This window comes from Ambystoma mexicanum, chromosome 10, assembly GCF_040938575.1.
Source record: "Ambystoma mexicanum isolate Mex_15411 chromosome 10, UKY_AmexF1_1, whole genome shotgun sequence".
NCBI lineage: Eukaryota > Metazoa > Chordata > Amphibia > Caudata > Ambystomatidae > Ambystoma > Ambystoma mexicanum.
The window spans coordinates 852,575,504-852,602,766 of NC_090932.1; positions in this window are offsets into that span (position 1 = coordinate 852,575,504).

A 27,263-nucleotide genomic window follows, 5' to 3' on the forward strand; every position below is an offset into this window, starting at 1 on the left:
GGCAATGCCCAGTGCCCTCAGTGAGTGTCATGAGGGTGCCTGAGGCATTGCCAAAAGCCATGCCCCAAGTGAAGTGTCCCCTGGAAAAGTTGCTAATGTCCATCACAAAGTAACTATTTTTTAGGGTTTTTTTGGGCACTTTCCACTCATCTGGGCCCCCTCTCTCATTAGCATCGGGGAACCCCAGATGCTTTGAATCCTGCCCGAAACTGATAGAATCTTCAAGGCCGTACCAAATCCGTTGATCAGATCACTGGAGCTTTTGGTCACAGAGGGTTAAAGTTAGTTTTGTTATTTATGTATTTATTTAATTTTAAAGGCTATGTTGTCAGCCACAGTGCATAGGATACTTCTCGGCACACTAAGTTACTGATGTTAGTAGATTAATGGGTTAAACTGCCTTAAGTTTAATGTTGCAAAGACGTAAATTCTCATCTCTGGTGCATCCATAGTAGGATATAACTCTAACCGGTAGCTCTCAGGGTTGGGCGTCTACCCTCTACAGCCTCCAAAGTCAGGAAGGTTGGCATCCTTTTTTCATGATGTAATTTGTTGCGCCAGGTAAAGGAGGCAAACAGTCCTGCTTTTGGCAACTGAATTCCTTAAAACTGCCACCTCTCTTTCCTTTTCTACATTGGATTTGTTTCCCGATGAAAGTGTTTGTTTCATCGAAATCTGATTATTACAGTGAAGGCCATGCAGGTTTGCCTCAACATGCTGTCAACCAACTGCAGACAACTCAAAATGTGACACCCTGAGCCCTCTCAAACCATCTAAATGACTACACACCACCCTAGCTCTGCGCCAGTTGCATTGGCTGTTAGTGATGGGCAGAATTATTTTGAAAATGTGGTGTCTAGGGCATAAGGCAGTGCGCCAGACACATTGAAAATCTACAAACCTGCTCACTGTCTGCTATGCACTGATCATCTTCTGCTGAGCATCCTTCAATTTAGATTAAAAAAATACGCCCGGGGGTTTTCATCTGATCTTGCGCCACCAATGTAGAATGCTCTTCCCGCCTATATTTTGCCATATGAAAGATTCGGAAAGGCCTGAAGTCGTTCTTGTTCACTCAATAAGGCATCAGTCATGAGTGTTATTCATCTAACTTATAATGTTTTATTCCTCTGCTGAGAGAAAGAAGGATACTGGGGAGGGGGCAAGGGGGATCAGATCCTATCCAGGACCACAAACCACGGTGTGTCATGGAAGGCCAAGCACTCGTTGGGCAGCCTTATTCTGGATATGTTGCAAGATGTGAACATGGTAGATAGGGAGACATGAATGTAGGCTCTTGCAGTAGTACAACCTATACATCACTAAAGTTCTGGCGAATTCTACTTTGTGTTGTACAGTAAAGCAAGTCAGAATGTGCTTCAGCATGTGAAATGGGTAGCAACAGGATTTGGATACCTCTCTGATCTGTCTGTTGAAGTGCAACTTGTGGTAGAAGAAAACACTTCTGCTTTTGTCTTTATGAACAGGAGTGTGGGGGAGGGCATGAAGATAGGCAGTTGAAGGGGAGGGGAGCAGGGCTGAAGGACCCACAAATAAAGAAGTCTCTCTTGGCAGTGTTTAAGAAGAGGTGGTTGTCAATTATCCAGCCCTCTGTGATCACAAGACAGGAAGTGATGATCTGGTCATTGCCTGGAGCGTTTACCAACTTGCAGGCGATTAGAGTGTCACACTCATAAAGCAGGATGAGGTGGTGTCGGATTTAAGAATGCCAACCAAACGTTTGACCTAGCAGTAAAACAACCATGGGGATATGACTGAGACTTGGATGTGCACAGGATCTGACGTTGGCAGCCTCACCAGAGAACTCAGTGTTTTGTAGCAGTGTTGCAGCCTGGAGAACAGTAGGATACCTGATATTTACTTCTACCACACTGCTTTATGATGTCCACTTATGATCTACGTAGAAATGGTCAGAATATGAACAACACCTTGCTGCCCTAGCGTCAAGAGGAAGTTACTATCCTCGCACCGGCTGTGCAATCTGAAGTTGTGGATCTGCCAGTTGTGCTGCATAAGCGGACATCAAGTTGTGATATAGCTTTAGAACCTATTCCATCTGTGTTTATGCTCCAGCTTTTAAACAGAAGAACCCTTGGTCATGTGTTTTCCTCCACCCCAAACTCTATTTCACTACATTGTGCAAAATCTAGATATACTGCTGCTGCTGTTCACTCAAAAATTATTGACGTTTTTAGAGTAAACCAAACACAGCAAATGAGGCCGACAATGAAATTGGCAAAGAGGTTGTGGCGGATTCACGCCATGCTTTGTTATCTGCAAGCAAGGGGTTGTTAAAGCATATTGCTGACGCTGAACTTGCAAACTGCTTCGAGAAGTAAGACTTGGTCCAGGGCCAAGATACGGCACGAGGAGCTCCATCAGGTCATTTTCTGGTCCCTGTACGTGTATCTTCATCTGCAGATCCAACTATCTTAAATGACATCAGCCCCATCGAAGCCCTTAGTGCTCCAGAACCTCCCTGTGCTTTAAGGCAGGAAGAGAAGGACAGCACCTCTTTTTCCAACGTATGAGGATGTAGTGAGGATGTAATGAATGGTGCTTTTGATGAAGCAAACCAAGGCTTGTATCCTGCTTCCCTTGTACCATGTAGCCCTCATCCTCATTCTTGCTACTCGCCCCATGTGCCTTGTTTGGTGCATCTGCTGCTACCTCTGAAGGCGGATAGTGTCGGAGATCATGTTTAGTAGGCATCGTTGACCTCGCCAGAACGAAGAATTATGGGCAAATTGGAGTCTTTCTCTATTCTTTCTGCTTCAGTCCTTGTAAATGCCTCGGTTCCCCTGATTATGCAACCTATAGGAGGTCCTGATGTGGGCCTGGCTCTTTGAGGATTTTAGGGCTTTCCTCAATATCTGCTTTAAATCTAGTTTTGTCTTCCCTATTCGAATTGTATGACAACTTAAGCTGCCTACTTAAGAAACAGCGAGCAATGCTAACTAGCTCCAATGTGAAGTTGGCTTACATTGAGGGCTTCATTTTGGGATAAAAGGGTCCCCTATATTCTAAATCTCTGGAGCCGGTGATTCCTGAAGAAGAGATGGTGCTTCATGGGGAAAGGAAATCTGTACTTGTGCTGGATGAAAAGACGAATGATAGAATATGTCTTGGGGTCACTAGCCCTCCACTCTTGGTATCATCCCCTGGGCTTTGGAACGAAGTACAGGGCTTAACATGAAGTGGGAGAATGGAAAAACAGGCTCCCGTCCCTCCCCTCTCGCGCCTGGCCTAAAGGATCACGGCCCAAGCATCCGCCACGAGAAGAGTTTGCCCATCTACCAGACGACCAAATACCCTGGTACAGGAACATACGGATGTGTCCATCTGCCTGCCTGGCAGCACGCCCTGCCCATGCTGACACCTGCAGCACGGATCAACTAGACTAAAACCAACACGTCGTTAGAGATGCCATGACGACCTAGCCAACGGTCAGCACACCTGTGCAAATATACACACTGGACACTCCCGCACCAATCTACACGAAGAATATACTCAGTGCTATGACGTAGGCGACAGACATACTCACGGACGTGCATCTTTATTATTTTCCACATAGACTCTCAAAATGCAGATACGCAAGACGCATCATGAACTCATCTAAAGAGCTTGCTTACGCTTCTCCTAAACCCAGGTGCCATAATGAGAAATATAACGAAGACACGATACTGGTCATAAGACAATATGATACTATAACCTAAAGCGCCAGTGCACCAGACGGTTCCACCTATACACCAGGCCTAAGTAGGCCGCAAGCAAGAGCTCCCATGGACGTTAAAAGAACAAGAGTCAGGTTGCTGATCCTGCAGAATGAGCCCGGTGAGAGCAGACAGCCAAGGTCGCAATGTTGCAAACCCACATTCCAAGAGCAGACCATCAAGGGCACGATGTTGCAACCTCGCACGCCGCGCACCAACGTTAAGTCGCACCTGCAAATTAAACCAGGCACGCAGTGGGAAAACAATATTAATTGTGCAGAATTCTGCCTCAAACACGGTCCCACCTCACGTGACCAAGCCGAACCTGACAGGATGCCAAGCCCAGAAGAAAGAAGGCGCCTGGATCCCTTGGTACAAGACACAGGCAGACACACTTAAAAGGCTCAATGGACATCTGCGACAGTGGGAGTAGTCGGCCTTCCAGCTCATGAATAAGTCCTCACATTGTCTGCACGTACTCATAGTGAAACATTGTTGCAAATGACAGGTACACCGAGAGCTGGGAACAGCGATGGTCCCAAGCTGGGAAGCTCACGGGCGCACCAATCAGAACATGGGGCTCTTATCACTGACGCCATTAACATTGACCAATCATCAGTAGTCTTCATGTAACAATTCTCATGTATCTAATTGTAGGGACAACCCAGATATATCACCTGACTAACCCTTGTCCACTAATATTGTTCTCTATACGTATGCTATACTAACCCTACCACTCGAGCAACCAATTAAGAGTGGCAATAGGTTTTTTGCTAACTTTCTAAAGATGACGCAAGTAGCGCGTCATACTAAGGTAAAAAGGGCCTGCGAGCCCCACAATTGTGTGTGTGTCAGGACGGACGCGTACGATCCTTGACCCATCCCTGCCGTTTTTGTTTAATAAACAGCAGAGTCACCTTGCTTCTTGCGTGTGTCTCATACTCTATCTCATCTGGGATATACGGGAGGAGTTGGGGCCTCCCTGCCCGGAGGTCTGCGGATGGCCCGGCCGACCCCGGCAGAATTTCCCCCCGACAAGTTGGAGGCACTGCTGAGATCTGTTTAAGATCCGCTTTTTTTTATTTTTTTTACTTTTTCCAGGCACTCCGGTTGCGAGGAGGCCTGGCGGCGCGGCCCCCTCTGCCGTCGCCCCCTTTCTGAGGACTACAGGACCATCGCGGAGCTGCGAGAAGACCGGACAGCGCAATCCGGATATTGGCCATCGGGAGCCGGTTGAGAAGTATCCCGTCCGCGGTTGGCGAGTGTCCAGACGTGGTCCAGACGAGGGGAGGTGACGAGCCGCTTGGAGGGGTGCACGCAGTCGAGCGGCCCCGCATCAAGAGAACTTGGTGAGCATGCCACGCACAACAAGCAATGTGAAATTGTGAGGGAGGGGGGAGGAATTAAATAAGGGAGGCGGGAGGTGTTGCACAGGTGCGCGGCGAAAGTTCGACAACTTAGTGTTGGAAATAGAATGAATGGTAGTCGAACAAGTGCAAGAGCAGTTGACTACGTTACGCGAGAGAGGGGGGCGGAGCACGAAAACATCACGTGCGGCCGCTCGTAGAAACTGATTGGCCTAGGCAGTGACTACGTGGAAGGGTGGGTGTGTGTGGTTTCCTACGACTTGGCATTTATTGATCAATGAGTAGATGAGGATCCCTATTGTTCGAGCAAGAAACTCGATAGGTAGATGACGTTTCCCTGTAGGCGGTAGCTAGCTAGTTACCTAATACGGAAGATAATTGGCTGGTTAAGCCCTCCTGTCGAGGGGGTATCACACGCGAGGCGACGCAGTGTGCGCAGTCCGATTATATTATTGATTTGATTACCTTGTTCCAGGAGTGACAGGAAGACAGTTGTAGGGTTAACGGGGGTAGATTGAAAGTGCATTTTGAACTTAAAGAATAGATGAAGAACTTATCAGTAGCTCGAAGAGATCGGTGACGTCACCAGTAGGGCTTTCATAGGATATCCCGAGCACAAGGCATCTTCCCTTCTGAGATTGGTGGGGAAGAGAACTGTGGTAAGGAAGTGGAAACGGAGATAAACGGCAATGAGTTGATCGGGGAAAGGCGAACCGGGTAACGTGGCTGCGCACGGAGAACGCCGGCCACGGCAAGTGTAGAAGGGGGAGGAGCACGTGAAAATAGGACGACTGTATAAGAACGTCATAAGGGGTACGCAGCCGCAGGGGGCTACGTGCGCCTCGGCCGCAGGGGGCCGTAAGGGTGTTGTATAAAGAGAGAAAGACAGAAGGAAATATACAAATGTAACATACTATATTTTTTATAATTTTTCTTAGCGGATTATCGTAAGTACCCAAACTTACGGGGCCAGGTAAACGATATAAGGCTGTATATTGTAAACTGCTGGTGAGATAAACTGCTACCAGATAGGGGAAGGGTAACAAGTGGGGCGCTACTATGTCATACGGGACAGGATCGGGAGGGTGGGGGAACACCCTCACTACCCCACTACAAAACATCTGCACAACACTGCCACCCCATAGGGAGAAACTGATTAAATATAGCATAGAATGGACCCAGGGGACGGATAACAAAATGCTAACACTGTGGCCGCCTAATGGTAGCTTCGATCCATATGTCAAACATTCATTATTAAACCATCTGCACAATACATATAAAGGGAAGAAGTTGGCAAACCATGTGGAGGTGTTTAACTTATGGAGGATGTTCCAGGGGTCCCGACCAGGACCAAATGGAATGTTCACTATGGGGGAAATACCGGAAGAAAAAGAGATTAAGGAGGGAGGAGAGGATGGGAAAAAGGGGAGTGAGGACCGAAAGAATACGGGGAACAGAGGAGAGGGAGGAGAAAAGTATAATAAAACAGATGAGATAAAAAAGGAACCGAGCAACGAGATACCCATAGCAAGGGGGGTGAAAACAGAGGGAGGGGGGTTGTACCCTTTAAGAGAATTAGGAGAAATAGAAAGAGGACAGTTAAGGGCGGCTGAGGGATACTCGAACCCGGCATACAGCCCTCCACCATATGTGGCTCATAGGAAGATGCCAGCAGGGGAGGGGAGGACTGGAGAAGACCAGACTGTGGAAATAGGAAATGATGAGTGGGTAGCTGCACAGATATTATTAAAATTACGAGGTTCATTAACAGGAGAAGAGAAGGAGGTAGTAAAGAAAACAGACGAGGATAATGCCAGGGAGAGTGAAATGAGGGGGGAAGAGCTGTTAAGACAAAAGGAAGAGATTTTGGAGGAACGACTAGCAAAATTAAGGGATGAGCAGAATGAATTGATGAAGCAGCTCGAGAGGGAGGAGAGAGAGAGAGCGAGGAAAAGGAAAGAAGGTAAGAATGAATTGGAAAAAATAAGAGAACGAACTGAGGAACAAAGGAGAGAAGCTGAAAGGGTAAAAGCAGCAGCAGAAAGGGTATCAAGAGCGGTGCTGCGAGAAAAGAAAAGGGAAGAAGAAGAAAAAGAAAAAGAAATGGCAATGTGGAAGAGGAGGCTACTATCAGAAACAACTAAGACATACGAAGAAGGGAGGGTGTTAGAGAGTATAGTAGAAAGAGAAAGGGTGAAATGGGAAAGGAAGAAAGAGGATGAAAGAATATTGGAACAGATGAGAAGTGAAGTGATGGAGGAATTAAAAAGGAAAAGGGAGGAAAATAGTAGGGAGATGGAGGAGAGAAATGAAGGAGAAAGAGAAGATAGGAGTAGGGTGAGTGGAGAATGGGGGGATGTATATAGAAACACAGAAGTAGCAACAACATCAGCACAAAGGGGAGTGGTTGATAAAGGAGAAACAGGAGAACTGGACCTAATAGACTTACAAACAGTAAAGTTCAAGGGGAAAAAGACCGAGTGGGGGTTGCCGTTTATGACTGACTTTTGCAGTGAGGAAGAAGGAGTGGAGAAGGAAGGAAGAAACAAACAGTGAAAGGGAAAGTTTAGATAAACTATACATCACCCGGACCAACACAGACTCACCATGGATCAGTAGGAGAAAGGGTGAACTGGAGAGAAGTGAGGAGGGAGAGCGAGGAATAGTGGAAAGACAGACACATGAGGCCGCCCCATCCCCATCCCCATCACGCCCTCCCCCATCGCACCCTACATGTTCAACCACCTCACGCTCGTTACGCAAAATAAAACTCGCGCCCTTCACAGATGAACTGACACCCTATGCATATCGGCTTAGAAACCTCCCTAGTCGCAGGCAGGAAAGACGAATACATATGCCCACATTAAACACAGGAAAAGATGGAGAAGAAAGAGTTACGAGCAGGGGAAATACGGACGAAATTGAAGATGTAGAAGAAAGGGAAGAGGAGGAAGGGTGTGAGGACTCTGTATTATGGAACACAAAGGGTGAAACGAGACCAATTTGATGCCACTTTTAGAGAGAGGAGGGGTTAGACCGCAGTATGTCCCTTGGAAGAATACCGATAAAGAAAATATAAAATGCAGGCTCCCATCATTAAGCGGAGGTGCGGGTAAGTGGATATATGAAATGGAAAAACACACCGCAGGACAGAAACTGGCAGTAGGAGATGTAAAGGGCCTGTTAATATCAATATTAGGGGATAGAGCGGATGACATTTGGAAGAGAGCGGGATTCCACGGGGTAACAATAACAAACACCTCGCACGATGGGGCACCATTCGCAAACTGCAGACATGCACTATGGCAGGCACTGAGGGTACAGTACCCAGACACATCAGACATAGGAGCAATTACCTCTCGCAAGATGCGTGAGAATGAAGATCCTGTTGATTATATCCAGGCGATCCAAGAGAAGTGGCGCATGGAAACGAGAGAGCAATGGGATAAAACACCAGCAATATTCTATCATATACTAGTACAAGGGCTCCCAGACGGAGTTCAGAAACAACTAAAGAAAGTGGTGGGAATGGAAGCAAAACCATGGCCAGAAATACAACTTACTATAGTGCATCATTGCAGGACATGGCAAGGAAAAATGAAACAAAAGGAAGAGGACGGGAAAACAGAAGAGGCTAAACTAGTACAGAAAAAACTTACTAAATACACAATGGAAGGGGCACTAATAACTACGCCCACAACAATGACCCAAAGCCCCACCCAAGTAGTGGCTGCACAAGATTCCGCCCAAATACCACCCTCACAGATTGTAACACAACAGGCGCCGCCAATACAACCATACATGACCAACATGGGAGGAGGACATACGATGGCAGGAGCTGGGTATTATAATTATAACAGGGGGAGAGGAGGATTTATGAGAGGGAGAGTATACGGATATAACACCCAACAACAGGTGGGAGGACTTAGAAATCCCTACCCCACAGGGCAACCAGTATACCAGGACAACACAGGGAGCTTTCCATGGCAAAGTAGGGAACCGCCGGTGTGTTGGAGTTGTGGACTATTAGGGCACATGTCACGAACGTGTAGAGTTAGACCAGGTACACCATCATGGAGTGAACAGGGACCACCAAGGCCCTCACAAGAACAGCAGGGCCTACCGCAACAGCAGACGTTGCAACAGGGAACTGAACAACAACAACAATTAACACAACAACAGCCACAGACATATTCACTGCCACAACAACAGGTAGCGATGACACAGCAACCCCAAGCACAACAAACACAACTGGGTAGGGTGACAGTCTTGGGACACAACCCTTACACAGGAAATGGCCAATCATTGTACCCTCAATAGGACAGCCCACAGACGGCCTTGGTGTGTCCCATCCTGTCAGTAACACCTAATAGTGCGGAGGAGCCACGCATAGAGGTAACGATAGGTGACAAAAAATTATCATTCCTTGTTGACACCGGGGCAACCCAGTCTTGCATAAGGGAAGGTAAATTTAAGATGTCAGGCGAAGCCATGAACACCCAAGGATTCTCTGGGGCTAGAGGATTGGTTCCCTTTACTGATAACATTCCCTTATCTATTGGAGATTATGATCTGTCAGTTCCACTCCTATATTATAGTGCCTCACCAGTAAATATACTTGGGAGAGACATAATGAACAGGTTGAATATGACGATCTCCTTTACTGAGGACGGCATAATTTGCTCTACTCCAGGGATTAACATGCTCGCAGCACGACAGATTATGCAAGCATACTGCGGACAGACAGCGATTAGGGCGGAGCCAGTAGATGGTGAACTGTTCCAGTATGGAACAGATATGGCAATTGCATGGATGCCAGGGATAGAAGGGAAAACATGGAGGAGGCCAGCAGCCTATCTGTTCAGACCAGAAACACCTGTTAATGAACTAGAAGGAAAGGTGATCCTAATGGACATTGAGAGCATTATTGCAACAGCTGATTACATTGCTGTTCATGCCCAAGACCAAGAAGGAAGAGCATGGAGGGCCGTGATAGCATTAGCAGAAGGATGTAGGCTCACCCAGGTGTCAGATGAGGAGCTGTTCTCAGATGAAAAGGAAGAAGGTGAAATGGTGTTTATGATGAGTGTGGAAATATGGCTAAGAGTGGCCTACAAACAAGTAGCACAGAAAATTGCAATGGCACTTGAGGCACCCGCATGCACCCCAGTCCCCTTCTTTAAGGAGGATATGTCAAAGGTACCCAAATCATTGTGGACTACTGGCCCCTATGACGTGGGGTGCATAAAAAGTATAGGGGGAGTAAGGATAAAATTGAAAAAAGGTGCAATACTCCCCAGAGTAAAACAGTACCCACTATCAAAAGAGGCAGATGAGGGTATATATGAAACCATAACGGCCCTTATAAATAATGGCATATTGGTCCCCTCGGAATCACCTTGTAACACGGCTGTGTACCCAGTGCGCAAGGCTAAAGGGGGATCTTGGCGCTTCATACAGGACCTCAGGCCCTTGAACAACATAGTAGAAGCGGAATATCCCGTAGCAGCAAACCCGGCCACGATATTGTGTGGCATTCCAGCAGAGGCATCACGATTTACAGTGATCGACCTTAAAAATGCTTTTTTCTCAATACCATTACACCCGGACTCACAAGATCTGACGAGCTTCACTTACAGAAACACCAAGTGGAAACACACTAGATTGCCACAAGGGTATTGCGAATCACCCTCAATTTTCAATAGAGTGATACAGATGGATTTGGGTAACATTGAAGTGGAAAGCACAGTGTTGTAGTATGTGGATGACATAATAATTTGCAGCACGAACGAAAAAACATGCAGAGAGGACTCCTTAAAGATGTTGACAATATTGGCTGAAAAAGGTTACAAGGTAGACATGGAAAAGATACAGTACTGTCAAGAACAGGTACTTTACATTGGTCAACTTATATCCCAACATGGAAGAAAGATTGCACCACAAAGAGCACAGGCCATTTCAAACACTCCAATGCCACAAACTGTGAGGGAACTGCAGCAGTTCCTGGGGCTGTGCAACTACTGTAGAGCATGGGTGTTTGATTACAGCTCGTACATAGGACCCCTGCTTGAGGCGTTAAGGGAAGCTAATAAAGGGGAGAAAAAGCTGGGGTGGACGATGGAAATGAAAGAGGCTTTTGATGAATTGAAAGATGCAATATCAACTGCTCCAGTACTGGCATCCCCAGACTATGAGCGACAATTCTTTATATTCTCACATTGCGATTCAGCAGTAATGAAAGCAGTGTTGGCTCAAAAAACAAGCATGGGCTACAAACCAGTAGCATTTTACAGCGGCCACTTAGATCCTGTGATGTTAGGCCACTTCCCTTGCGAACAAGGTCTCGCTGCAGCTGCTTTTGCAGTGGAAAAGGCATCAGCAATCACCATGGGGTGCCCAACTACACTGTTTGTGGAACATGCACTATTTGCGATATTGAATAAACCTAAGTCCACCCTAACTACGCAAAGAGCATCAGGTTATGAGATCATTTTATCAAGAGCTGAACTATCAATTGTTAGATGTAGCACGGTCAACCCTGCAAGATTCCTAGCAGAAGTAATTGAGGAGGGAGATTATGCCCATGACTGTACGGAAATAACTGAAATGTACTCATGTACTAGAAAGGTTGAAGAAAACGCACTGGAGGGTGGTGAGCTCTTATTTATTGATGGGTCATCAACTATCGATCAAGGGGATGGTATAAGGAGAACTGGGGCAGCAGTGGTGAAAATGATGGAGGTACCGGTTTGTGTGGCAATAAAATGTGTACAATTACCACAGCATTTCTCCGCTCAAGCAGCGGAGCTAGTTGCACTGATCTTGGCGTTGAAGGAAAGCTTTGACAAACGAGTGACCATATACTCCGACAGCGCATATGTTACATCCACTGTCCACTCAGGGCTGTCGAAATGGAGAAGAAGGGGGTTTAGGAGAGCTGATGGCACTCCAGTGCAACATGCTCTCTTATTGGCTGAACTAATTGAAGTAATAAATGACCCCCAAGAATTAGCTTTAGTAAAATGCACCGCACACACCAATGGTGAAGACCACGTCTCGAAGGGGAATGCAGCAGCAGACGCACATGCGAAGTATGCTGCATACTTTGGTGAGATATGGAACCCCCCAGAGTCACAGAGAGGGAGAGGGAGGGGAATGGCTAAGGAGATGTTGATAAGAGAAGGGTACACCCATCTCCCGGCCACGCAGATTATGGAGCTACAAGCGGCTGCACCAATGGCCGAAAAAGAAATATGGGTAAAGAGAGGATGCACAATGTCACCAACTGACGCACTATGACGCCAGGGTGGCACTGGAAAAGTTGTAATGCCATTGGCACTTTTGGACACTGCCCTGAGCCAACTACATCATCCAGCCCACACAGGCAAGGAAGTAATTGCAGCACGAATTAGGGAAGACTGGTTCTGCCCCGAGCTAAATTCTCATGTGTCAAACTTTATCAGTAATTGTCTCACATGTCAACAGTTTACGGCGGGCCATACTCTAAAGGTGGTAAGAGGTACTATACCCCGGCCAGAGGGACCTTTCCGGCATCTCCATATTGACTACGTTGATATGATCAACATATGTCAAGGAAATAGGTATATGATCGTAGTAGTATGCCCATTCTCTAGGTGGATTGAAGCAGGGCCCTGTTCACACCCAGATGAATTTAGAGCAGCTAAATTCCTAGTGAGGGAGGTCTTCCCAAGATGGGGAGTGTGCGAGGTGTTAAGGTCAGACAATGGCCCACATTTCGCAAACGAAATGTTCCAGCACATCACATCCTTGCTGAACATAAAGCATAAATTTGCATGTGCATACCACCCACAGGCCAACGGTGTATGTGAACGCCTGAATGGCCTATTAAAGGAGGCGATCGCAAAGATACAGCAAACAACAAAGAAGAGTTGGTTATATTGCCTTCCATTAGCCCTATTTGAGCTAAGGAATAGACCAGGTCCGACCACCACCTCACCCCACACGAGGTGGTTACCGGACGTCAAATGCGCCTTCCCCTAACGCCAACATCAAGAGCATTTACCGACCACGAAAGCACACCAAGTGTTCTTGGTGATGAAATGTACCAATATGTGTCTTCTTTGATTACTAGTGTAGTGTTTGTGTCTCAACAGCTCGAGCGCACACGGGGCGGGTCTAACAGCAATCAACAAGAAGACGCAGATAAAGAATTGGAAAAAGAAAGACTGTGTAAAGTTGCTAAAGGTGACACGTACTACTTCGCAATTTCAATAGGAAGTGGAACAGTCCGCGATTTACTGGCCCCCATCTAGTAGAGGAGGTATCAACGAGAGCAGTAAAGCTACAGGATAAGCGTGCCTGGAACCACCTACACGATGTAAAGATCGACAAACTCCAGACCCGCCCCAGCGCCACCGACAGGTCCGTTGGAAGAACAACAACAACATCGCCGACGGAGGAAGAAAGTTCTATCACAGCCAACGACCCAAGTGTTCCCATACCCTGTCACTCCCCAGATTCCCCAGAGACAATAACTAAAGAAGAAAAGGGTGATCCCCATACTGCCCACCCCATGGTCACACGCTCAAAGAGTAAAGATACTCCCGCCAGTTGAGCCCAAACCCCCTGCCCACCACCCACTGACCCTACCCCCATTGCAGTAATACCTGCATTGAAGGACATTGTCTCGCACACCTACACATGTAAACACGTGAATGCTCTCTTTTCTGTTCTCTCGCACATGCAGGAACTGCGTATTATTGTACTGCTAAGAAAATAGATAACTAACAAATTCACTGCCCAGGAGTAGATGGTACCCTCAGACGATAACTACCCAGAAGAATTGTCACACCAATTTGTATATGAAATAAAAAGGCCAACGTACCTGAAAAGGAAAAGGGTACGTGTCTACTACACAGCATTCCTCTTGGCCATAGAATACTCAATGCCCCACCTCCACCCATACTTGCCTGCCCTAAGAGATAGATCGCTTAGATTACCGTGGGAACAGCTCTTTGCCTGGGCACTGAATGACTATTTGATAGGGAGAGCTAACTAACATTTAATAACCAGCATATTGAGAATTTTCAGGCGGGCAACTTTAACGTCGCAAAAATACGCTGCCGGACCGCAGCAAGGTAAGAGCAAAATGCCGGTGAAATTAGCATATGTAATAAAAATAATAGGGATTTTGATGATCACCGGGTTCTTGGCTGCCTCTGTATGGCAGTACAGCTGTGCTATCAATATAATTGCTGTACCCAAACCTAATACACCCCCATCCCCAGCTGCAACAGGTGTTACGTCAGGTGATACTAGTAAAATTATACACAAGCAAAATAGAGTTCAACGCAGCACATACTCAGATAATAAAGGTATTGATAATTATATACAAGATTCAGCACACATCTCAAACAACATATGGTACCAACACATGACCCGCATTGGTAAGCAGACAACAGAAGACAGCTGCTACGTTTGCTCATTAATACCATACGCCATGAGCGCTTCCCGAACATTTGTTGCCACAGAAATAGATGAAAAGACAGCACGATGCATAATATACTTGGCACTGTTCCAAACGAAAGGAAGATTTCAAGGGACAGTGGTGCATATGGTGTGGAAAACTCGAGATTCATACCCATACGAAAACAAATTCCTCAAGACTTATTTGAGTTACCACAAGAGCAGTTTACATGCTGACGCATTCAGATACATAACAAGTGGTCCTGCAAAAGGGGAAACAAAGAAAGTAACACTGCAGTATTTACCATGTGATTGGTATGCCACTGAAGTTCCTGGTAAACTAGGATGCTGGGAGAGGCCACTGGTGACGATAACGGGGAAGGTGTACTTAGACAACAATTGGGAGATAGGAGTGATTGGAAGCAACATGGTAACAAAGGAAACTATCTCAACTATCGAGGCACACAACCACAGATGTTGGACGACTTGGATCAAGTACGTACCAATGCTCACATGGATAGAGACGGATGAAGACCCAATAACAATACTGCCGCTGACTGCGCCTAAGGTATGCTACCAACATAAAGGAGAAGTGGACGTCGGATACAACACCAATTGTGCCAGCGTGATGGAGTTACCTGAGGGGGGAGCAGGAACAGCAGTAATAATGGACCATTACTGGGCCTGTGGAGAAAAGGCATACCACACACTGCCCCCTCTGTGGAATGGTGTATGCACGATGGTGCACGTTAATGTACCATCACTAGTGGTACCCAAGAAGCATGTGAATGTGGCTAACTTTCCCAAAATGGATGAAGGGGACAAGAGAAAGAAGAGATCTGAACCACCTCAAGAGGAGCAAGGGAACAGGACCAACGGCAATAATACCGTCCTAAATAGAAGGAAAAGACAAGGAGAACCTCTGACTGGAAATTACCTATGGGGAAGGTCTGAAACGGCCCTCACTTTAATTCCGCCAGAACACAGACTATTCAGCAGAGCAGCAATGTTCTTCTCCTCAATAATCCATCTGGGACTGCAGGCTTACGCAAACGCAAAATGGCTCCAGATAACTAGATGGGAACTAATGATGACCATCAATTCTACAGTAAATGGATTCAACGCAATAAAAGAGGAGCTGCGAGCTGTAAGGATGGTAGCACTCCAGAACAGATATGTATTGGACCTCCTCACAGCCATGGAAGGAGGAGTATGCACAAAGATAGGACAATCATGCTGCACGTTCATTCCTGCCAACAATGCTGACAACGGTACACTGACAGAAGCAGTTTCACAATTGGCCCAGATGCACTCCAAAATGATGGATGAAAGTAAAGGTGTGAAAAAGGATGAGAGCTGGTTTTCGCTATTATGGTCATGGATGCCATCTTGGCTGTCGGATGGACTAAAAATTATAGTTGGTTGTACTATTTTGGCTGGAGCTACACTGATCATAATAAGATTTTGGAAGGCCCGGAAGGCACGCACCACCGACGAGTTGCTTGAAATGGTCGGTATGCACCCCTTGATGCCAGCAGATGACGGCCAACACGCAGGCATAATAATACAAGAGAGGGAGAAGCTGCGCAACCAGATCATCACCAACCATCTGGACCCACCCTCAGTGAAGATCGAGAACCCAAGAAACCCCAGGAGTTACATAGGGAAATGGGTATACTGTACTCCTGGAGGAACCTGTGAATATATGTATTGGTCATTCGAAGATCATGTTAACCACTATGGACATCTAGGAGGAATAACTAAAATATGGAGAGTAAGAGGAGATAACGAAAAAGATATGTTTGTGGTCGACAAGTCGACCAGAGGGGGGACTGAAGTGGGAGAATGGAAAAACAGGCTCCCGTCCCTCCCCTCTCGCGCCTGGCCTAAAGGATCACGGCCCAAGCATCCGCCACGAGAAGAGTTTGCCCATCTACCAGACGACCAAATACCCTGGTACAGGAACATACGGATGTGTCCATCTGCCTGCCTGGCAGCACGCCCTGCCCATGCTGACACCTGCGGCATGGATCAACTAGACTAAAACCAACACGTCGTTAGAGATGCCATGATGACCTAGCCAACGGTCAGCACACCTGTGCAAATATACACACTGGACACTCCCGCACCAATCTACACGAAGAATATACTCAGTGCTATGACGTAGGCGACAGACATACTCACGGACGTGCATCTTTATTATTTTCCACATAGACTCTCAAAATGCAGATACGCAAGACGCATCATGAACTCATCTAAAGAGCTTGCTTACGCTTCTCCTAAACCCAGGTGCCATAATGAGAAATATAACGAAGACACGATACTGGCCATAAGACAATATGATACTATAACCTAAAGCGCCAGTGCACCAGACGGTTCCACCTATACACCAGGCCTAAGTAGGCCGCAAGAAAGAGCTCCCATGGACGTTAAAAGAACAAGAGTCAGGTTGCTGATCCTGCAGAATGAGCCCGGCGAGAGCAGACAGCCAAGGTCGCAATGTTGCAAACCCACATTCCAAGAGCAGACCATCAAGGGCACGATGTTGCAACCTCGCACGCCGCGCACCAACGTTAAAGTCGCACCTGCAAATTAAACCAGGCACGCAGTGGGAAAACAATATTAATTGTGCAGAATTCTGCCTCAAACACGGTCCCACCTCACGTGACCAAGCCGAACCTGACAGGATGCCAAGCCCAGAAGAAAGAAGGCGCCTGGATCCCTTGGTACAAGACACAGGCAGACACACTTAAAAGGCTCAATGGACATCTGCGACAGTGGGAGTAGTCGGCCTTCCAGCTCATGAATAAGTCCTCACATTGTCTGCACGTACTCATAGTGAAACATTGTTGCAAATGACAGGTACACCGAGAGCTGGGAACAGCGATGGTCCCAAGCTGGGAAGCTCACGGGCGCACCAATCAGAACATGGGGCTCTTATCACTGACGCCATTAACATTGACCAATCATCAGTAGTCTTCATGTAACAATTCTCATGTATCTAATTGTAGGGACAACCCAGATATATCACCTGACTAACCCTTGTCCACTAATATTGTTCTCTATACGTATGCTATACTAACCCTACCACTCGAGCAACCAATTAAGAGTGGCAATAGGTTTTTTGCTAACTTTCTAAAGATGACGCAAGTAGCGCGTCATACTAAGGTAAAAAGGGCCTGCGAGCCCCACGATTGTGTGTGTGTCAGGACGGACGCGTACGATCCTTGACCCATCCCTGCCGTTTTTGTTTAATAAACAGCAGAGTCACCTTGCTTCTTGCGTGTGTCTCATACTCTATCTCATCTGGGATATACGGGAGGAGTTGGGGCCTCCCTGCCCGGAGGTCTGCGGATGGCCTGGCCGACCCCGGCAGAATTTCCCCCCGACAAACAGGGAGTCATGTATTATCCAGATGGCCCCTTCCTCGGCTGCTCTTGCCCTAGATGAGGACAAGGCACCTGTTAATGTGTGAGTTTTCCAGAGAATAGTAAAAAAGCCAAAAAAGCCCACCAAAAAAATGAAAAAGCAAAAAATAAGAAGTTAGAAAGAAAGAATGCTCCATGTGGCTCTCATAAATTCTTGCAGAACTTAACAATTGCAGATATTATGTCATCTAAAGTTGCACCAAACCATAAGCGAGAGTGAATAGGTAAGAAGACCCGAAGACTGAGCCACCAAAGTCTTTCTGTTGACTCGCTGTGTGACACCTTATGTGTAAGGAACCAGTCGGATGTCAATAAGTCATTACTTGACTACTCAGTCTACTCACTGGGCACTATTCCACCTGATGCGCAGGTGGAGAGGGTAGAAGAGGTAATTGAAATGGCAGATCCACAATTGCAAAATGAGGAACAAGTGATCTGTGACGGTAATCCTTATGTGCTTGGCCCAGTTTTCCATCCAGTGGAGAGTAACCCTCAAACAAATTAAGACAGCTATGCAAAGGTAAAGAATTTTCAGTTGAATCCAAATGATTTGACTGACCGTGTAGTATTGGAATTCTCCTTAGTTAAATCTCACCATACCAACCTTGAACGACTCATAGGGGACCGTTGTTTTAACACTTCTGGAAATAGAATTATGTGGACAGGGAAATATCTTTTAAGGTTCAATGAACTTATACAAGAAACCATTGGATGTGATGATCAATTGAAGGTACTTAAAAAGGAGAACTTTACAGAAGGATGCATTATCTCTATAAAGAATTTGAAAAATACCAAAAGAAGTCTTACTCTAAAGTTACACAATGGAATGATGATTATGATTATATTCTAGCTAATAAGAAAAAGATAATTGTGTTTTGCCATTAAACAAACAAAAAAAGATCTCATGGAACTACGTGAGCAGGTCAATGCTATAAAACAGATTAAAGATGAGATTCAAAAATTGTCTAGAATTGCATAAAGGCTCTGTCGCTTCTGTGCGATGGCAAATTATGTACAGAGCTTTTAGAGGCAAGGATATGTGTAAGTCCTGGTACATCTATAATAAACATAATAATGTTAATTTAGCCACACGTGAACTTAATCCTATTCCAAATGACACATGGAAGAACTACATTCTTATTATGCATTATAGAGAGAATGCATCTGCGTCTATATCTAATTATCAGGATGTACCAGAAAAGGATTTTTTTTTTGTCTTTTAGGAGGAGGATATTGAATCTGATTCTGGGGCTGAAATCCTCAAGGGCACCGGGGCCAGATGGATTGCCTAACGCATTGTTTAAGAAGAACCCAAACATTGGGGCTCGTATTCTCTTCATCATTTTTCAGGAGATTGTTGACTCTGGGTGCATACTGTAAGGTTGGAAACATTCAACACTTTTACCGATTTATGAGATGGGACTACATAAACTTCCATCAAACTACTGCTTTTTGACCATTTTCTGGAAATGTATTCTAGTTTCAAAATAGATACTTCCCTTTTGCAGGTTCCTGGGGCTATGGTTTGGAGCCTTGTGTTGGACTTGGATGTCCTAAACCTATTGACAACTCGTAAGAAATTCAAGGGCACTGTGCCTGGATCTACCCCTCAAACGCTGTTTTAAAGGGCAGTGTTGCTTTTTGGGAAAAGACCCTATCACTAATTTGTGAGGAGGTGCTTGAGACAAGGGCTATTCCCGGCTCTTGGCTATGTTCAGTAGTAGTCCCTATATTTAAGAAGGGGTCTTGTTTGTTCCCGGCTAACTATAGGCCAATTGCGTTGTTGGATGTCCCATCAAAAATGTTCTGCTCTCTGCTACAGCCAAGGTATCTGATAGAGTAGATTTTTGCAAACTGGTTTTGTTAAAGGCACTGGGATAAACGTGAATAGCATTATTCTTAGCCTTCTCAAGGAGGACTTTGTGCGTAAGGCAAAACCAATGTATGTTGCCTTCATAGACTTCTCCAGCATTGATATAAATCTCTTATGGCATAAGCTTATGCTATGGGGCTGTCCCGTAGATGTATTAAACATGATTAAAGTTCTACACACCAATACAGTAATCAGCTTTCGGCCCCAATGCAAAGTAGTTGTTGAGGTGTCAAACAAGGCTGTGTTTTAGTCCTGCATCTTTTCAGCTTGTTTATTTCAGACAGTAGTTTAGCTTTTGGCTCTATTCGTTTTTATTCCCCCCAGACTGGGCTCGTAGATGATAAACTACCTCTTATATGCTGATCATATGGTACTAATGGGCTATACGCCTAATGCACTACAGCGCCAACTCACGGCGTTGGAGCAATACTGTAAGAGAAATGGGTTAAAGCAAACCTTTTCTCATTCAATCCATTTGAGCTTCTATTTGTTTGGTGGCTCAAAGAGTAAACAGGTCTTTGATTATAAGAAGGCAAAGATCACACCTCTTACTGCTCAAGCAATTAAAGTTAACAGGAAATTTGATAATTTCTCCTTCCTACCTGGGATTTAATTTTACAGGAAAAACGTGGTTCCTGTTATTCTTTACGGGACTAAGACACTGTCATTGAATGCAAACAATGATTGGTCTTGTCTAGAAAGTAGCTTCTGGAAAACAAACGGTTGAATTTCCCAAAGGGTGTCCATGCAATAAGATATGAATTGGGACTACACACTGTTAACATTTGGGTAATATGGAAAACGTATAACTGCCGAGGACTACTCAATATGGTGGAAACCTAAGCAGCTTAGGGATAGTAAGTCCAATAAATCCTTTAATGATTGGGTCTCCAGATGGGAGTCTTGTACGATGCCGTATGACCTCTCTCAGGAAATGGGGGTAGAAACTCCATCAAGAGCAAAAAAGAAGCTTTTGAAACTAGATTGGATATAGACAGTCCAAGAGGTGCGCAAATATGGGTTATACTCTAGCATGTTGCTGGACAGTAGACCTGCTGGGATTCTCCCGCATTACCTGTATACATTTCCAAGTCCATCCTGGCATATTAAATTCCTTTGGCTTTGCTTTAATCTCTACCAAATTTATGAGATTCTCGGGGTAAGAGCAAAAGTAAGAAGAGAATTATGGATATGTCCATAATGTAAGGACAGGCATACAATTCAGACAATCAATCACAGTGTTGGTTGAATGCCATGCTTTGCACAGCAGATGGTCACTTTATTTTTCTCACCTTGTCCAGACTTCTTGTGCATTTTCTTCTGCTACTGTAATATTATTTTGGCTAGGTCCAATAGGTGGCGTTTAGCAGCTTTACATTTTTTGGGTGAATTATTTCCAAGATAATGAGTGTTTTTCTTTTCTTTTTTCTTCTTATCTTTTACATATTTGAAATACGAAATTGACTGTTTTATTAAAGAGCCTGTTTAGGGATTTTAAAGATGATGAATTGTGCTGTTACTACTGCAATGTTATCTATTAATATGTATAAACATGGAAGTGTATGTTTGTTGTCTTTGATCTATGTGTCGTTTTGATGTTTTGTGAAAGGTTCATTGAACTAATCCCAATACATACAAAAATGTAAAAAAAGAATAGGAGGGAAGTTGTCATGCATGATAGAAAGGCACACCTCTTCCATTGCAGATCCGGAGGAAGCCTGACTCATTTCTGTGTGATTAATGGTTAGATTATAGTGTATTACAGGAGGTGTTGGGCTGCAATTTTCTCCAGAAAATTCCCCATACATAAAAGGAATGTTAGTCACAGGGTAGACATTGGATAGTGTATTGGAAACAGCAGAAGGTTCTTACAGCAACAGGGAGGTGATGGAAGTCCTTATATAAGTGGACACCGCTCCATACGCAAGGGAAAAGTTGCCCAATAGTCTGAGTGTTGAGGGCAGGGTGAGAATGTTTTCCTTGATCTTCATAGTGCGGCATGAGTAGATCAATGTTATGTATTTTATTTATTTATTGTTCATTTGTTAGGCACTTATACAGTAAGGCAATTCTGTTTCAAAGCACCCACAGGGCAACATGGAGGGAACATGGGATTAAAAAAACAATGAATACAGTGGAAGATAAAGACGGACCTACTATGCCTTGTGAGTATTCAGAACGTGCAAGTGCAGCAAGAAGCGGAGGGAAATGGGGGTGGGTGGGATAAGTGCAGGAATGTATGTGCTTGTGGGTGAACAGTGCATAGTATGGTAAGTGCTATCGGGTAGAAAGTGAAAGCCTATACAAATGATGCCAGTGGGTGCCGAGGCAAGTGCTAAGAGGTAGGCAGAGGCTGGGGCGATTGGGTATGGGAGGCCAGGCCCCTGAGGGATACATAAGGGCCCTGGCCACAAATCACAACGACTGTGAGAATTAGCAGAGGAGATGAAGGGAAGGAGCCGGTGAAGAGGAAAGTCTAGAGGAGTCTCAAGACAAAGAGGGAGTGGGTGGCTGTCCCATAAGAGGAAGCCAGCTGTAGAAAGTGATCAGCCTCCAGCCCTCTGTTTAGCAAAACGCTTTAAACATATAGAGTTGGTGCCTGAGTACTGCAGAGGTCTAGAGGGAGGGTATTTAGTAAGAGAAAGTTGCAGATAGAATGGTCCCAGGCCCCAGACCGCCTTGTGGATCATGCAGCGGGATATGAATTTAATCTGTGACGCAATCAGGAGCCAGTGAAGAAGAGGCCTTCATGTTGGACACACAATTGATGAAGTCTTCTGCTGAGATCAGACTAAAAGTTCTAAAGGACCTTTGCATGGCTTTTCAGTTTTAGTAGGGTGTTTAGATCCATACAGAGATGCAATGAGGTTTGTTTTAAAAGCCAGGCATTGTGAGGCAAGGGTGAGTGGTAAGCAGCATTCAGTAGGCGTTTCTATTGCTTTTGAGATGTTGAAGACCTCTGCTGATTTGTTGCCAACCAGAATAAAACAATTTTGATACAATACTTTTTTTTCCTATTACTTGATAGTTTAGTGAAGAACTGTTAGGTGACGTAGACATGTCATCTTGTCAATTTGATTTTTGGTTTTGCACCATTTTCTTTCCAGGTTTCTGCCAGCCATACTGAGAAAGGCATGTTTGACAACATACCACCTGTTTGAGCAGTTACTGGCACCAGGCTATCTAGAATTTTGGTCATGTCAATTTCAGTTTATTACGAATGTCCCTAGGCATTGGCTCCAAGTTTAGCAAAGAGGAGTTCATCTTTCTAAAACTAGTGTGGTGACTTGTTGAACGTTTGAATGAGGATGGAGATGTTGCTGTGTCTGGGAGAGAAGGCAGTTCTGGAACATATTTAGGGGAGCTTAGCAGAGATCAGGAAATGGTATGATCGAGAGAGTGGAAACAGTAACATCAACCCCTATAAGTGAGAGGTTTGAGGAAAGAAAGACATTATGGGTTTGAAACCCACTGAGAGTTGCAGGGTTAGATAGGAGAGAATGGTTTAGGATATCAACATATTGAAGGAAGGAAGATGTAGAGGGGTTATAAGGGCAGTCTAGTCAGCTGTTCATATTGGGTGCTTGGGTCCCCGGGCCATTGGCAAAGGCCATGCCGCAGGCGAAGTGTGCAGGCCCCATAGGCATATCAGTTCAATTGGTTCATTGAGGTATGTCGTGCAACAGGCCTTAGACAAAGTAGCCACAATGGCCACATTGGTGACTTGGTGATGCTAAGGCAAAAAACAAAGTCCATGCTACAGGACCATTTGGTACAGTAGGTAGCTTAGGGTCCATGCCCAGGGCAAAATGTACACCATTGGTCATATTGGTTGTCTTGAGCCACCTGTGGCATGCTCTATTGCCATGTCCAGGGCAAACTGGCTGCTGATGATAGCTATAGGCTGTGCCCATTGGCCAGAGTGTATGGCTTGGGAGTGAGGCAATGGGCCACTGGCTTTAACCATACCCAGTGGCAACTCTGTGGGCTCAGGGGTAATGAGGATACAGACTCAGATTGTGCACATGACAAAGTGCCCGTTGGACTTGTTCACAGTGGGTGTTTTGGAGGGTCACATGGTATGGCCTGGGCAAAATCACAACTAAGACTAGATAAAGGCCTTGACTAGATAAAGGCCTTGTCCAGTGGCAACAGATGGTGTTTTGAAGTTTCCCGATAGAAGGCTGAAGGCCATGCCCTGGGCAAAGTGTACATTGACGATGGTCGCACGCCATACCCAGTGACCATAACTGGCATCTAACAAATGACTAGGGCATGATAGTCCGTACCCTGGTATAGTAGCTGAAGACCATGGGCCTCATTACACGGATGGCGGTAAGGGTTTACCGGTACCAGTAAGGGTACCAGTGCCGGTAAACCCTTACCGCCTTACTATGAGGTCCTTTTGTGGGTCCCTACCTTATTGGCTGGTTTTACCAGCCTTTAAGGACGTGACCCGCAAAGGGACCTTGGAGGTAATTACGGTACCGCAATTTGCGGTACCGTAATTACCACCTTCCCCATTCCCATTGAGCCCTATGGGGGCAAAAATGGAAATGGGGAAGTGCCATGGTGAATGGGGAATTACCGCCCCCACATATCTTGGGATAGGGCGGTAATTCTGCCATTCACCATGGCGGTCTCGGTAAAATACCGGCGGCAACCATGGCGCTAATAGCGCCATGGTTACCGCCTTCCGTGTAATGAGGCCCCATGACATATTACCATGCCCAGTAGGCTTATTGGAGGAGGTGATATGATGGCCAAAGCCAATGCCCACAGCCTAGTATCCACTTGGTATACCTGCAGACCATGCCATGTGGATGCAATTAGTGGCTTTTATGTGAACTTGAAAAATGTCCACAGTGGGCACTTTAAATATATTAGCATATATCATAAAACATTTTAAAATCAGTACAATAAAGTTTTCCATGTTATTCTTAAACGTATCTGAAAAACCTTTAAAAATTCTGTTAAATGCCACAAACAACTCTGGCCCTCACATGCGCTGCTAATGATGCCACAGGTGGCCTCACAAATACAGGGCACAAGGAACAAAACGACCACAGAAAAATAGTAATATCTCAGCCATTTTATGATCACTTCTAAATAATTTCAGGCCTACCTTTTACGTTTTTAAGTCACCAATGTTTGCGGACAGACAGAAAACTCTGCGCCTCACGGATATCACTGTACGGGAACGCAGCGTGCACTTGGGCCAAAGATTTTGACAAGCCTCGTACAAGGGTGCAGAGGTGCCAGATCAAGCACAGGAGGAGTAAATGGGAAGTGGTGCATGATGGTGGCAAAGCAGCTTACACACAGTAAGAAGGCATCGTGCAGGAAAGTGGAGGCACAGTAAGGGGTGTTGCACTCCCTCATCAAGAAAGAAAGTATTGTTAGGGTAGGTGGCGGGGAGGAGGGTGAGGTGCACAAAAAAGGGCTTGATGTGGAGGCATCCCGACAAAGAAAGGAGATCTAACTTGGGGGGTTTGCAGGGAACCCTGCAACAAACAAAATAATGAAGGAAGTGTTTTAGGTGGAGGCATTAATGTGGGCAAGCAGTGTTGGGGGAACTAAATAGGTGAAGACAGAGTTGGGATACTGCGTTAGGGGTGTGGCACTAATTGCCGACTGCATGTTAAGCATGGCTTTTTGACATAGAATCCGTTTCATGTCATTTGAATGAAAACATCAAATAACGCCAAATGGATTGTAAACAGGTTTACTAGACGATTCCATATCAATAAGCACAACATGAGACTTCAGGTGCAGTGCACGGTGGTGGCAGGGCTGTGGCTCCTTCAGGAACCATAACTGACGAATGGGTGGTGTTTCTTTTGTATTGCACTGCAGTCATAATGTCCCTTTCACCGACATACTTTTTTTTTAGATACATGTAACCATAACTACACTTTAACCAACGTTATTTTAAACAAGTGCATTGAGTGTATTATGCATAGGTTTACTACTTGTATTCCACTGTTGGAGTCTGTGATACACTTAGGATGGTGGTCATAAATGCTTGCAGACCCATTCAATTTGTGACATCAGTGTTTTCGTCTGTGTACAGGATGTTTGACATTAATCCCATCAATACAGCCTGGGGAGTGTGGGAGTCACTTCAAGGTGGGAATGTGGCAGGGTAGCGAGGAGTGTGTTTCAGAAACTGGCTGGGTTGGCCCAGAAAAGAGGAGTTACCTTGTTTTGAGGGGCATTAAGAGTGAGGAGATAGGAATTGGGAGGATGTATTTTGCTGCTTTTGGAGAGAAACGCCACTGACTGTCCCTGAGATTGTCCAGTAAGGGATCATGCAAGATTACTGATTGAAAGAGTCTCTGTATTCAAGAGTTCCCCGGCCATCTCTTTGCAAGGTGTAAAGGGGGACGCACAATATGCTTCTTCCATATCCGCCTATTGCAGGGGTGGACTGGCAGCCAAAAGAGGCTCTGGGAAAAATATCCAGAGTGGCCCCATATTACACATTTACAGCAAGTCCAACCTTTTTCCCATGGGAAAATGTGTAAATACCAAACAGAAGAGGCCCAGGGTGCAGAGGGCTAACGGGTAATGTCCAGAGTTCGCTATAGGCCAGTTCACCCCTGGCCTATTGAGAGCAGATCTCTGTTGGGTCTGGCCAGAGACCATCATAGAGACATCAGGGGTATACATCTGACATGAGCCTCGAGGGGTAATTTGGGACCAAGAGAGGACAGATAACATGGGCACCTAATTACAAATGCCCTTTTACACTCTTAAGCACCCACATAGCAAAACAAGATACCCATAACAGAAACTGCACTGAGTGGAGGAAGATGGGAAGACATTGAAAGTAGTTCTAGGAGAAAGTGCAGTCCCTGTGGGACTGGTTCCCTGAGCTGACTTGAGAGTATGTCTCCCCCTCTGATTAAACATGTTCTTCAGGTTGTCTATCAGTGTCCCTTAAGTTTGGCATGGTTTGCATGGCTCTGATCCTCAGACACAAACTAATATAAATTGTGAGGAAGAGGAGAATGTGATTAAAAGGCAACCAGTCTAATTAGCAAACAATTGTTTTATCTAGAACATGTCTACAAGGCATACGTGCAGCAGTTGAGAGCTAGAGTCCTTTATAATTTGAAGTGTAAACATGTGTTGTCTCATAGCCGAATGAGTACCACAAAATGAGTTTTATTTAACATAAAAACTTCCCTCTCAAGGCAAATGTAAAATAAAAAAAATATCAAGACAGTCTTTTCTTGAGGTTCCGACAAATAAGGCTCCATTTAAAGTTAACAAGGGTTTGGGCCCAACCGCGGCACTCAGAATCTCTGTAACAATCCCTGCCGCTCTCAGTATAAAACCTGTAAGTATAGCTGTGTTTCCCCGAATAGTTGTAGATATGACTGAAGCTTCGTGTGACCTTTTTTTAAAA